At 45.0% G+C, this 14,139-nt stretch overlaps 1 protein-coding gene across 9 annotated transcripts in view; it reads left to right on the forward strand.

The window, feature by feature from the left end:
- ATP2B1 (ATPase plasma membrane Ca2+ transporting 1) overlaps positions 1–14,139 on the forward strand; it is a 356,691-nt gene that overhangs the window by 38,498 nt on the left and 304,054 nt on the right. The gene's annotated exons all lie outside the window — the stretch shown is intronic.

Raw genomic sequence — 14,139 nt, forward strand, 5'->3', positions numbered from 1 at the left:
TTTTGTTACATTACAACCTGTAATTTAAAAAAAAAAAATGTTAATCTGAATTTTATGTGATGGATCTGCACAAAATAGTTTAAGTTGATGAAGTGAAATGAGAAATTTATATCAAAGAATATTTATAAATAAAAATTTGAAAATGTGCATATGTATTCACCCCCTTTGCTATGAAGCCCCTCAAAAGTTCTGGTGCAACCAATTACCTTCAGAAGTCACATAATTAGTTTAAATGAAGTCCACCTGTGTGCAATCTAAATGTCACATGATCTGTCAGTATAAACACACCTTTTCTGAAAGGCCACCACTAAGCAAGAGGCATCACACTGAAGACCAAGGAGCTCTCCAGACAAGTCAGGGACAAAGTTGTTGAGAAATACAAGTCAGGGTTGGGTTATTAAAAAAATAAATAAAAAATAATCAAATCTTTGATCCCCCTCAGCACCATCATATAAATCATCTTCAAATGGAAAACATGGTACCACAACAAACCCGCCATGAGAGGGCCGGCCACCAAAACTCACAGACCGGTCAAGGAGGGCATTAATCAGAGAAGGAGCACAGAGACCAAAGGTAACCCTGAAGGAGCTGCAGAGTTCCACAGCAGAGACTGGTGTATCTGCGCATGTGACCACAATAAGCCATACACTCCATAGAGTTGTGCTTTTATGGAAGAGTGGCCAGACAAAAATGCCATTACTTGGTGTTAAAAATAAGAAGGCACGTTTTGAGTTTGCCAAAAGGCATGTGAACGACTCCCCAAATGTATGGAGGAAGGTGCTCTGGTCAGATGAGACTAAAATTTTACTTTTTGGCCAGCAAGGAAAACACTGGCGCAAACCCAACACCTCTCATCACAGCAACACCATCCCCACAGTGAAACATGGTGGTGGTGGCAGCATCATGCTGTGGGGATGTTTTTCAGCAGCAGGGACTGGTAAACCGTTTCGAGTCGAGGGAAAGATGGATGGTGCTAAATACAGGGATATTCTTGAGTAAAACCTGTTTCAGTCTGCATGTGATTTGAGACTAGGACGGAGGTTCACCTTCCAGCAAGACAATGACCCGAAGAATATTGTTACAGCAACACTCGAGTGGTTTTAGGGGAAACACTTAAATGTGCTGGAATGGCCTAGTCAAAGCCCAGATCTCAATCCCATTGAGAAGCTGTGGTCAGACTTGAAGATTGCTGTTCACAAGCAGAAACCATCCAACAAGAAAGAGCTGGAGCACTTTTGCCTTTAGGAATGGGCAAAAATCCCAGTGGCAAGCTCATAGAGACTTATCCAAAGTGACTTGCAGCTGTAACTGTCTCAAAAGATGGCTTTACAAAGTACTGACTTTAGGGGGTAAATAGTTATGAATGCTGAAGTTTTCTGTTTATTTTGTCTTATTTATTTGCTTAAAAAAAAAAAATCAAGTTGTAGGCATGTTCTGTGAATGAAATGATTCAAACCTACAAACCATTTTAATTCCAGGTTATGAGGCAACACCACATGAAAAATGCAAAGGGGTGGGGGTGAATACTTTAGCAAGGCACTGTATGTGTCAGATTGTGACAGTCAGGATGCCGCTATCTGTGTTTTGACTGTCTGCATCTTGACTGTTGGGATCCCATACCTAAATGAAAATAAGGACATATCACATACTCTGGATGTTCTAAATAAAAGCTACATTAACTACTGTTGGAACCTGCTTTATTTGAATTGAATAGTAAAAAGTAATGTGAGGTAAATTTACATTTGCCTCTCGATTGAGTTCTAGTCTTTCAAGTAATTTCAGGTGAGTCAAAAAGGCTAGTGTGCATCTGAACCAGGCAGAGATTAACAAAAGGCAAAAGCATACAAATGAGGGAGAGGTGATTAGAAAACATATCCTTTAAAGCACAATTAAACATCAAGTACAGAGTTTTCATTATAGTATTTTCAGATTGTCTGTGATTGCACTAGACTGTAATTGTCTGCACCCAGTATATATATATATATATATATATATATATATATATATATATATATATATATATATATATATATATATATATATATATATATATATATATATTTCCCAGGATTGCCCCGTCACTCCTCCAAAGCAGCTGGCTGTGGTGCCCTTCCTTGTGGACCAGCAGGCCCACCAATGTAGAACCACAGAAATCAGGTGGCACTCACAGACTTGAGACTTGTAGTGAAACCAAACTTCACTCCGTGAAGAAATTTATTGTGAAACAGGTAACGTTTCGGGGACGTATCCCCTTCCTCAGACAATTCACAAATGCAAAGTACAGTGTATAAATACCATCTAAAGACCCCACTTACCGTCACGACTCCCAGCTGCGTGGACCACGGCGTATCTCGGCGTCTCCCGGCCCGCACTTCCGGCTACGACGTCACCGCCCGACCGGAAGTGACACGTTCAGGCTTCGCCGGTCACCATGGCTACGCGCTGGGAGCCCTGTGGAAACAAACAAAACACGGCACATGTTCATTAATATCAAAGCTGAACATATGTGAAAAATAACACACTTTTCAACAGCGCTCACTTGGAGCTAGAGTGTGTCAATAAAAACAAGTACATACTGGTCAAACATAACACAATAAGACATCAACATCTAAAATCCTATATAATCATTTAAAACCACCTTAACAAAACCAGTCTGGTGCAGATGACCCTGGAATGTGAACAACACTCATATGTGACAAATATATTAAATAAAAACACCCTACACTGGGTAACACAGGACATGGATGGCTCTATTAATAGGGGAACCATGATGAATATCGATACGCTGTTTATGAAAACATTCCCCCATCAAGTATGATGACTATACCAAAACCATGTGATAAGACTGCGCTGGACATTCTCACTCTAAAACATGATTAATTAGCAGAGACTGATTTTTTATATCAAGAGCATTTTTCTGAAAGATGTATACATTGGTGTATGGACTCATATCAGTCTTAACCTAGAGGAAATTGATTAGTCCTAGGGACTCATTAAGTCCTCTGGGGGCTAGACAATCCAGGCGAAAAATCCACCTGGATTCTAGCTGTAACAATTTTTTCCCCCGGTCACCACCCCTCATGGACGCTGGAACGTGATCAATGGCCCTATATCTTAAGCTTGCCAGCGTGTGGTGCTGTGTGGCAAAGTGCCTAGCCACAGGTTGGTCACTAGTCCCTACAACAAGGGCTGCCTGTATGGCAGACCTATGTTGGGTTAGTCTAACCTTCAATTGGCATTCCGTTTTGCCCACATAATAGAGCCCGCAAGGGCACACTATTATGTAGATCACGAATCGGGAAGTGCAGGTGAGTGGCCACCTGATTTTCAGTCGTTGGTCTGTATGGGGATGAGGAAAGGTTTCGCATACTAGAAAGAATGAGCAAGTCGTGCACCCCAAACATTTAAAACATCTGTTTTTCTTACTTAAAAAGTGCTTGGGTGCATTCTTGGCGTCAAAACCCGTGATATCGGTCTTGACCACCAAGTCTTTCAAGTTTTTTCCTCTCGCAAAGCTCGCCATGAGTATGCTGTTTTGAAAACATTTTAAATCCGGGTCCGTGGTGACCATTTGCCACATGCCCCTGACTTGCTTAACCAGAGCGGGACTGTTGGCATTGTACTCAGTCACCCATGGAATAGTCTCCCTGGGCAGTGTTTTATGGCGCTGCTTGGTGTGTTTCTGAAAATTATTCAGAGCTCTATCTCGTGCTTTTTTAAGTTCTGATAATGCGTATCCTCTCTCACTAAATTTGATGATCATCTCCTCTAGCTGCACCTCACGTGTAGTGGGATTTGTATTGTTTCTGCAAACCCTAAGGAGTTGAGAATAGGGCAAACTGCGGATCATCGCTTTGGGGTGGGAGCTCTCTGCCCGAAGCACGGTATTGCGATCTGTGGGTTTTTTATAAAGGGCTGTCTCAACCCGCCCTTCTACCAACTGAATCCGAACATCTAAATAGCAGATGTCCGTTTTACTCAGTGTCCAAGTCAATTTGATAGGACCATTAGTGTTATTATGTTTCAAAATGATCTCTATTAGTTTTTGTATGTCATTGCACAGAATCAGGAGGTCGTCGATGTAGCGGAAATGTAATAAAATTTTACTTGAAATATTCACGTCTACAAAGAACAAATCCCTCTCAACCTCCCACATAAAACAATTGGCAAACGATGGGGCCACCGGGGACCCCATCGAACAGCCCGTTAGTTGTCTGTAAAACTTCCCGTTAAACAAAAAAATTATGCGTCAATGTGAAGGTAAGTAGCTCAATAAACAAATCAATATCAGGACCCAAATAGAGGCCGTTACCCGTGATCAGCCTTCTAACCGCCTCCAACCCAGCCTCATGGGGGATACATGCATAGAGGCTGGTCACGTCCAAGTTTGGCTTCACTACAAGTCTGTGAGTGCCACCTGATTTCTGTATGTATGTGTGTGTGTATATGTATATGTATGTATATATATATATATATATATATATATATATATATATATATATATATATATATATATATTAGTTCAAGTCAAATTACTTTCTAATAAATATTTAAAGTGCCAGCTCTAATTTATACTGCGGACGCCAGGCGCATCTTATTACCATGTGCTATGAATGTGCGCTGTACGTAGCAAAATCCTATATTCCATAATAGAAAACAATACACCCACACATTATCTGAGTTCCAAAGCTCATTGATGTATAGATTTGTTATTAAAAGGATATGTATACAATATATCACATGTACAGTATATATATATATATATATATATATATATATATATATATATATATATATATATATATATATTTATATATATATTTACATGGTTACAATTTACACAGCAGTTATTACAAACTAATTCATTACAGACACGGCCAGCATACAATTACCATCTCTCTCAATGCACTTTATGCACTAATCGCTCCAGTTCTTCCACCTTTAACTCTGCCTCAACACCAGCTAACAGCAGCAGAGTATCGCCAACACACCATCTCGCTCAGGACCCAGGAGAGTAACTGAACAGGAAACTCTTCTGTGTGGGATCAGCTATACTCTGAGTCTGTTGGGTGCGTGCACAGATCTCTTGTTTTTGGTCTAGGGGAGGGCACTTTCTCATTCATGATGAGTCATTGGTCAGTGTGAGGGCTTTTGTTCAAGGTTGCTGGTCTCTGGTTTCCTGTCCATCATATGCTCCTTTGAAAATCCTTTTGTTCCAGTAAAAGTGACTTCATATTCCTACATTTAATCATATCTACTCATGGCAATGTGCTACAACTTAACACAGGCATCAAATTAATCCACACATTAATCTGGTTACTTTGACACCAAGCACGACATGTCCATCTTGATCCACTCCAACAATACACATACATCACGTTATATTCCATTATATAATTTGAAACCTTATGATGTCTGGTGCTTGATATGTTTAAATTTAATGTGCTGTATAAAATGTGTTAAATATATCTTTGTGGCATGTCTGTGTAAATGCGTATGTTAATATATATTGCTGCGCGTATTTGCAAGCATAGCGACTCATAATGTGTGGGGTTTGTATGTTCTCTCTATGTAATATTTTTGACTTCGACTATATTTCTCTATCGTCCTAGTGGATGCTGGGGTTCCTGAAAGGACCATGGGGAATAGCGGCTCCGCAGGAGACAGGGCACAAAAGTAAAGCTTTCCGATCAGGTGGTGTGCACTGGCTCCTCCCCCTATGACCCTCCTCCAAGCCAGTTAGATTTTTGTGCCCGGCCGAGAAGGGTGCAATCTAGGTGGCTCTCCTAAAGAGCTGCTTAGAAAAGTTTAGCTTAGGTTTTTTATTTTACAGTGAGTCCTGCTGGCAACAGGATCACTGCAACGAGGGACTTAGGGGAGAAGAAGTGAACTCACCTGCGTGCAGGATGGATTGGCTTCTTGGCTACTGGACATCAGCTCCAGAGGGACGATCACAGGTACAGCCTGGATGGTCACCGGAGCCTTGCCGCCGGCCCCCTTGCAGATGCTGAAGTAAGAAGAGGTCCAGAATCGGCGGCAGAAGACTCCTCAGTCTTCTAAAGGTAGCGCACAGCACTGCAGCTGTGCGCCATTTTCCTCTCAGCACACTTCACACGGCAGTCACTGAGGGTGCAGGGCGCTGGGAGGGGGGCGCCCTGGGAGGCAAATGAATACCTATTTTGGCTAAAAATACCTCACATATAGCCTCCGGAGGCTATATGGAGATATTTAACCCCTGCCAGAATCCGTTAAGAGCGGGAGACGAGGCCGCCGAAAAAGGGGCGGGGCCTATCTCCTCAGCACACAGCGCCATTTTCCCTCACAGAAAGGCTGGAGGGAAGGCTCCCAGGCTCTCCCCTGCACTGCACTACAGAAACAGGGTTAAAACAGAGAGGGGGGGCACTAATTTGGCGTTAGAAATATATAAAAAAGATGCTATAAGGGAAAACACTTATATAAGGTTGTCCCTATATAATTATAGCGTTTTTGGTGTGTGCTGGTAAACTCTCCCTCTGTCTCTCCAAAGGGCTAGTGGGTCCTGTCCTCTATCAGAGCATTCCCTGTGTGTGTGCTGTGTGTCGGTACGTGTGTGTCGACATGTATGAGGACGATGTTGGTGAGGAGGCGGAGCAATTGCCTGTAATGGTGATGTCACTCTCTAGGGAGTCGACACCGGAATGGATGGCTTATTTAGGGAATTACGTGATAATGTCAACACGCTGCAAGGTCGGTTGACGACATGAGACGGCCGACAAACAATTAGTACCGGTCCAGACGTCTCAAAAACACCGTCAGGGGTTTTAAAACGCCCGTTTACTTTAGTCGGTCGACACAGACACAGACGGGGACACTGAATCCAGTGTCGACGGTGAATAAACAAACGTATTCCTTATTAGGGCCACACGTTAAAGGCAATGAAGGAGGTGTTACATATTTCTGATACTACAAGTACCACAAAAGAGGGTATTATGTGGGATGTGAAAAAACTACCGTAGTTTTTCCTGAATCAGATAAATTAAATAAAGTGTGTGATGATGCGTGGGTTCCCCCCGATAGAAAATTATGGGCGGTATACCCTTTCCCGCCAGAAGTTAGGGCGCGTTGGGAAACACCCCTTAGGGTGGATAAGGCGCTCACACGCTTATCAAAACAAGTGGCGGTACCGTCTATAGATAGGGCCGTCCTCAAGGACCAGCTGACAGGAGGCTGGAAAATATCATAAAAAGTATATACACACATACTGGTGTTATACTGCGACCAGCGATCGCCTCAGCCTGGATGTGCAGAGCTGGGGTGGCTTGGTCGGATTCCCTGACTAAAAATATTGATACCCTTGACAGGGACAGTATTTTATTGACTATAGAGCATTTAAAGGATGTATTTCTATATATGCGAGATGCACAGAGGGATATTTGCACTCTGGCATCAAGAGTAAATGCGATGTCCATATCTGCCAGAAGATGTTATGGACACGACAGTGGTCAGGTGATGCAGATTCCAAACGGCACAAAGGTGTATTGCCGTATAAAGGAAGAGGAGTTATTTGGGGTTGGTCCATCGGACCTGGTGGCCACGGCAACTGCTGGAAAATCCGCCGTTTTTACCCTAAGTCACATCTCTGCAGAAAAAGACACCGTCTTTTCAGCCTCAGTCCTTTCGTCCCTATAAGATCATATCTGCCCAGGGATAGAGGAAAGGGAAGAAGACTGCAGCAGGCAGCCCATTCCCAGGAACAGAAGCGTTCCACCGCTTCTGACAAGTTCTCAGCATGGCGCTGAGACCGTACAGGACCCCTGGATCCTACAAGTAGTATCCCAGGGGTACAGATTGGAATGTCGAGACGTTTCACCTTCGCAGGCTCCTGAAGTCTGTTTTACCAAGGTCTCCCTCCGACAAGGAGGCAGTATGGGAAAAAATTCACAAGCTGTATTCCCAGCAGGTGATAATTAAATTACCCCTCCTACTACAAGAAAAGGGGTATTATTCCACACTATATTGTGGTACTGAAGCCAGAAGGCTAGGTGAGACTTATTCTAAAAAATTTTTTTGAACACTTACAAAGGTTCAAATCAAGATGGAGTCACTCAGAGCAGTGATAACGAACCAGGAAGAAGGGGACTATATAGTGTCCCGGGACATCAGGGATGCTTACCTCTATGTCCCAAATTTGCCCTTCTCACTAAGGGTACCTCAGGTTCGTGGTGCAGAACTGTCACTATCAGTTTCAGACGCTGCCGTTTGGATTGTCCACGGCACCCCGGGTCTTTACCAAGGTAATGGCCGAAATGATGATTCTTCTTCGAAGAAAAGGCGTCTTAATTATCCCTTACTTGGACGATCTCCTGATAAGGGCATAGTCCAGGGAACAGTTGGAGGTCGGAGTAGCACTATCTCGGATACTGCTACAACAGCACGGGTGGATTCTAAATATTCCAAAATCGCAGCTGATCCCGACGACACGTCTGCTGTGCCTAGGGATGATTCTGGACACAGTCCAGAAAAAGGTGTTTCTCCCGGAAGAGAAAGCCAGGGAGTTATCCGAGCTAGTCAGGAACCTCCTAAAAACAGTGCATCATTGCACAAGGGTTCTGGTAAAAATGGTGGCTTCCTACGAAGCAATTCCATTCGGCAGATTTCACGCAAGAACTTTTCAGTGGGATCTGCTGGACAAATGGTCCGGATCGCATCTTCAGATGCATCAGCGGATAACCCTATATCCAAGGACAAGGGTGTCTCTCCTGTGGTGGTTATAGAGTGCTCATCTTCTAGAGGGCCGCAGATTCGGCATTCAGGATTGGATGCTGGTGACCACGGAGCCCAGCCCGAGAGGCTGGGGAGCAGTCACACAAGGAAAAAATTTCCAGGGAGTGTGATCAAGTCTGGAGACTTTTCTCCACATAAATATACTGGAGCTAAGGGTAAATTTATAATGCTCTAAGCTTAGCAAGATCTCTGCTTCAAGGTCAGCCGGTATTGATCCAGTGGGAAAAACATCACGGCAGTCGCCCACGTAAACAGACAGGGCGACACAAGAAGCAGGAGGGCAATGGCAAAAACTGCAAGGACTTTTCGCTGGGCGGAAAATCATGTGATAGCACTGTCAGCAGTGTTTCATCCCGGGAATGGAAACTGGGAAGCAGACTTCCTCAGCAGGCACGACCTCCACCCGGGAGAGTGGAAACTTCATCGGGAAGTTTTTTCCACATGATTGTAAACCGTTGGGAAATACCAAAGGTGGACATGATGGCGTCCCGTCTGAACAAAAAACGGGACAGGTATTGCGCCAGGTCAAGAGACCCTCAGGCAATAGCTGTGGACGTTCTGGTAACACCGTGGGTGTACCAGTCGGTGTATGTGTTCCCTCCTCTGCTTCTCATACCTAAGGTGCTGAGAATTATAAGACGTAGAGGAGTAAGAACTATACTCATGGCTCCGGATTGGCCAAGAAGGACTTGGTACCCGGAACTTCAAGAGATGCTTACAGAGGTCTTATGGCCTCTGCCGCTAAGAAGGGACTTGCTTCAGCAAGTACCATGTCTGTTCCAAGACTTACCGCAGCTGCGTTTGTCGGCATGGCGGTGGAAAGCCGGATCCTAAGGGAAAAAGGCATTCCGGAAGAGGTCATTCCTACCCTGGTCAAAGCCAGAAAGGAGGTGACCGCACAACATTATCACCACATGTGGCGAAAATATGTTGCGTGGTGTGAGGCCAGGAAGGCCCCACAAAGAAATTTCAACTCTGTCGTTTCCTGCATTTCCTGCAAACAGGAGTGTCTATGGGCCTCAAATTGGGGTCCATTAAGGTTCAAATTTCGGCCCTGTCGATTTTCTTCCAGAAAGAATTGGCTTCAGTTCCTGAAGTCCAGAAGTTTGTCAAGGGAGTATTGCATATACAACCCCCTTTTGTGCCTCCAGTGGCACTGTGGGATCTCAACGTAGTTCTGGGATTCCTCAAATCACATTGGTTTAAAACCAGTCAAATCTGTGGATTTGAAGCATCTCACATGAAAAGTGACCATGCTCTTGGCCCTGGCCTGGACCAGGCGAGTGTCAAATTGGTGTTTTTTTCTCAAAAAAGCCCATATCTGTTTGTCCATTCGGACAGGGCAGAGCTGCGGACTCGTCCCCAGTTCTCTCCCTAAGGTGGTGTCAGTGTTTCACCTGAACCAGCTTATTGTGGTGCCTTGCACCTACTAGGGACTTGGAGGACTCCAAGTTGCTAGATGTTGTCAGGGCCCTGAAAATATGTTCCAGGACGGCTGGAGTCAGGAAAACTGACTTGCTGTTATCCTGTATGCACCCAACAAACTGGGTGCTCTTGCTTTTAAGCAGACTATTGCTAGTTGGATGTGTAATACAATTCAGCTTGCACATTCTGTGGCAGGCCTGCCACAGCCAAAATATGTAAATGCCCATTCCACAAGGAAGGTGGGCTCATCTTGGGCGGCTGCCCGAGGGGTCTCGGCTTTACAACCTTGCCGAGCAGCTACTTGGTCAGGGGCAAACACGTTTGCTAAATTCTACAAATTTGATACCCTGGCTAAGGAGGACCTGGAGTTCTCTCATTCGGTGCTGCAGAGTCATCCGCACTCTCCCGCCCGTTTGGGAGCTTTGGTATAATCCCCATGGTCCTTTCAGGAACCCCAGCATCCACTAGGACGATAGAGAAAATAAGAATTTACTTACCGATAATTCTATTTCTCGGAGTCCGTAGTGGATGCTGGGCGCCCATCCCAAGTGCGGATTATCTGCAATACTTGTACATAGTTACAAAAATCGGGTTATTATTGTTGTGAGCCATCTTTTCAGAGGCTCCGCTGTTATCATACTGTTAACTGGGTTTAGATCACAAGTTGTACGGTGTGATTGGTGTGGCTGGTATGAGTCTTACCCGGGATTCAAAATTCCTCCCTTATTGTGTACGCTCGTCCGGGCACAGTACCTAACTGGCTTGGAGGAGGGTCATAGGGGGAGGAGCCAGTGCACACCACCTGATCGGAAAGCTTTACTTTTGTGCCCTGTCTCCTGCGGAGCCGCTATTCCCCATGGTCCTTTCAGGAACCCCAGCATCCACTACGGACTCCGAGAAATAGAATTATCGGTAAGTAAATTCTTATTATAATTTATTTATAGCTTTATTGAAATCACTTTGCTTCCCTGATGTAATAGAACCACAGAATGTTTGTATTTCATTCTGGACATTACGCACTGAAAAGTGTGTTTTATTTTTCCCCTTCAAACTTTTGTGTGACAGGTGATTTTTATACAGCTCTGTAGAATGTCTGGTACTTAATAAGTAAATAATGATTGATGTTGCCACTGCTGCTGTGTTCTCTATGTATAAATGTATCTCTAAATATTTGTTGTCCATGGGGCATGTTTAATTGGCCACAGGGTTTACCCTGCAGCTAATTGTCTGCACTGCCCGATTCATTAATACTGCTTTCGGATCGCAAATGCTGGATCACACCCAGGAATTGTAAACGGGTCCTTCCTGGGTGCGACTCGGCATTGGAGCCTGAGAACTGGCTTTGCGACCCGGCAGTATGCTGGGGTGGCGACCACGGTGGCATCGGGGGCAGGTGCGGAGTCGTCGCTGGGAGATGAGATAATCTCCATGCCGCCTCTCCCTATGCTGTGAACGGGTACTGGGTCGCATTGACCCGGGTAACCCGTTCACACTGCACCTGACCGGTAAATCAATAAATAAATAAAGAAGGGTTATTCCCGGGTCAGGTGCAGTGTGTGAGGACACATCTGTGTATGGTGAAAAGTTCTCCACCCTCTTTTAGTAATTCAGGTATGTGAATTAATGACGAATACTGTTGGATTATAATTCACATAAAGAGGTATGCAATTAGCTGCGGTAATTTATCACAGCTACTTGACTCACCTGGGTCTATCCTATTAGCCCCAGTGCTGGCATTTATCGGCAGGTGAAACAAAATCCCTGATAATTAACCATCTTTCCACGTATGCTGCAGGGAAAACATGAAGCTCGATTCAATTCAGCGTGAATTGAATAGTGCCAGGAAGGAGCTCCCTGAGCTATTCAATTCAGCGAGATGTTATGGCTGACTACAGGATTTCTCCTTGCACCCCTCCTGGGGTGCAAGCAGAAATCTGACTACCGGCACAATGCTGTTTTCTGTCCTTAGCACGGCGGAAACAGCATCGCACCGGGCACTTAAGTCAGAGAATTGCATATTAAAAGCAGCAATACAATAATAATTAATAATATTATCCAAATCAGTCTGCAGTGCAGACAAATGTGGCTGACAAACAGATGCTGGCTCAGCATGTCCTTTAATGTCAGAATGAGGGACAGGCTGTCACAGAGCTCAGAGGGTCATTCCAAAGTCCTTCTGCTCACTACATCATGTGACTATGGATATGTCCCACTGCAAAATATATTGGTTATAGTTGCAGTCCCCAATAAAATCTACTGTTAATAGTAATGGTCAGTTTGTCTATCTCTTCTATAGTGTGACTTAATACATTTTCTCTATCGTCCTAGTGGATGCTGGGGTTCCTGAAAGGACCATGGGGAATAGCGGCTCCGCAGGAGACAGGGCACAAAAAGTAAAGCTTTAGGATCAGGTGGTGTGCACTGGCTCCTCCCCCTATGACCCTCCTCCAAGCCTCAGTTAGATTTTTGTGCCCGGCCGAGAAGGGTGCAATCTAGGTGGCTCTCCTAAAGAGCTGCTTAGAAAAGTTTAGCTTAGGTTTTTTATTTTACAGTGAGTCCTGCTGGCAACAGGATCACTGCAACGAGGGACTTAGGGGAGAAGAAGTGAACTCACCTGCGTGCAGGATGGATTGGCTTCTTTGGCTACTGGACATTAGCTCCAGAGGGACTATCACAGGTACAGCCTGGATGGTCACCGGAGCCTCGCCGCCGGCCCCCTTGCAGATGCTGAAACGAGAAGAGGTCCAGAATCGGCGGCAGAAGACTCCTCAGTCTTCTTAAGGTAGCGCACAGCACTGCAGCTGTGCGCCATTTCCTCTCAGCACACTTCACACGGCAGTCACTGAGGGTGCAGGGCGCTGGGAGGGGGGCGCCCTGGGAGGCAAATGAAAACCTTTTTTGGCTAAAAATACCTCACATATAGCCTCCGGGGGCTATATGGAGATATTTAACCCCTGCCAGAATCCATTAAAGAGCGGGAGACGAGGCCGCCGAAAAAGGGGCGGGGCCTATCTCCTCAGCACACAGCGCCATTTTCCCTCACAGAAAGGCTGGAGGGAAGGCTCCCAGGCTCTCCCCTGCACTGCACTACAGAAACAGGGTTAAAAAGAGAGGGGGGGCACTAATTTGGCGTTAGAAATATATAAAAGATGCTATAAGGGAAAACACTTATATAAGGTTGTCCCTATATAATTATAGCGTTTTTGGTGTGTGCTGGCAAACTCTCCCTCTGTCTCTCCAAAGGGCTAGTGGGTCCTGTCCTCTATCAGAGCATTCCCTGTGTGTGTGCTGTGTCGGTACGTGTGTGTCGACATGTAGGAGGACGATGTTGGTGAGGAGGCGGAGCAATTGCCTGTAATGGTGATGTCACTCTCTAGGGAGTCGACACCGGAATGGATGGCTTATTTAGGGAATTACGTGATAATGTCAACACGCTGCAAGGTCGGTTGACGACATGAGACGGCCGACAAACAATTAGTACCGGTCCAGACGTCTCAGAAACACCGTCAGGGGTTTTAAAACGCCCGTTTACTTTAGTCGGTCGACACAGACACAGACAGGGACACTGAATCCAGTGTCGACGGTGAATAAACAAACGTATTCCTTATTAGGGCCACACGTTAAGGGCAATGAAGGAGGTGTTACATATTTCTGATACTACAAGTACCACAAAAGAGGGTATTATGTGGGATGTAAAAAAACTACCGTAGTTTTTCCTGAATCAGATAAATTAAATGAAGTGTGTGATGATGCGTGGGTTCCCCCCGATAGAAAATTATGGGCGGTATACCCTTTCCCGCCATAAGTTAGGGCGCGTTGGGAAACACCCCTTAGGGTGGATAAGGCGCTCACACGCTTATCAAAACAAGTGGCGGTACCGTCTATAGATAGGGTCGTCCTCAAGGAGCCAGCTGACAGGAGGCTGGAAAAATATCATAAAAAGTATATACA

The sequence above is a fragment of the Pseudophryne corroboree genome, chromosome 6, assembly GCF_028390025.1.
Source record: "Pseudophryne corroboree isolate aPseCor3 chromosome 6, aPseCor3.hap2, whole genome shotgun sequence".
Taxonomy (NCBI): Eukaryota; Metazoa; Chordata; class Amphibia; order Anura; family Myobatrachidae; genus Pseudophryne; species Pseudophryne corroboree.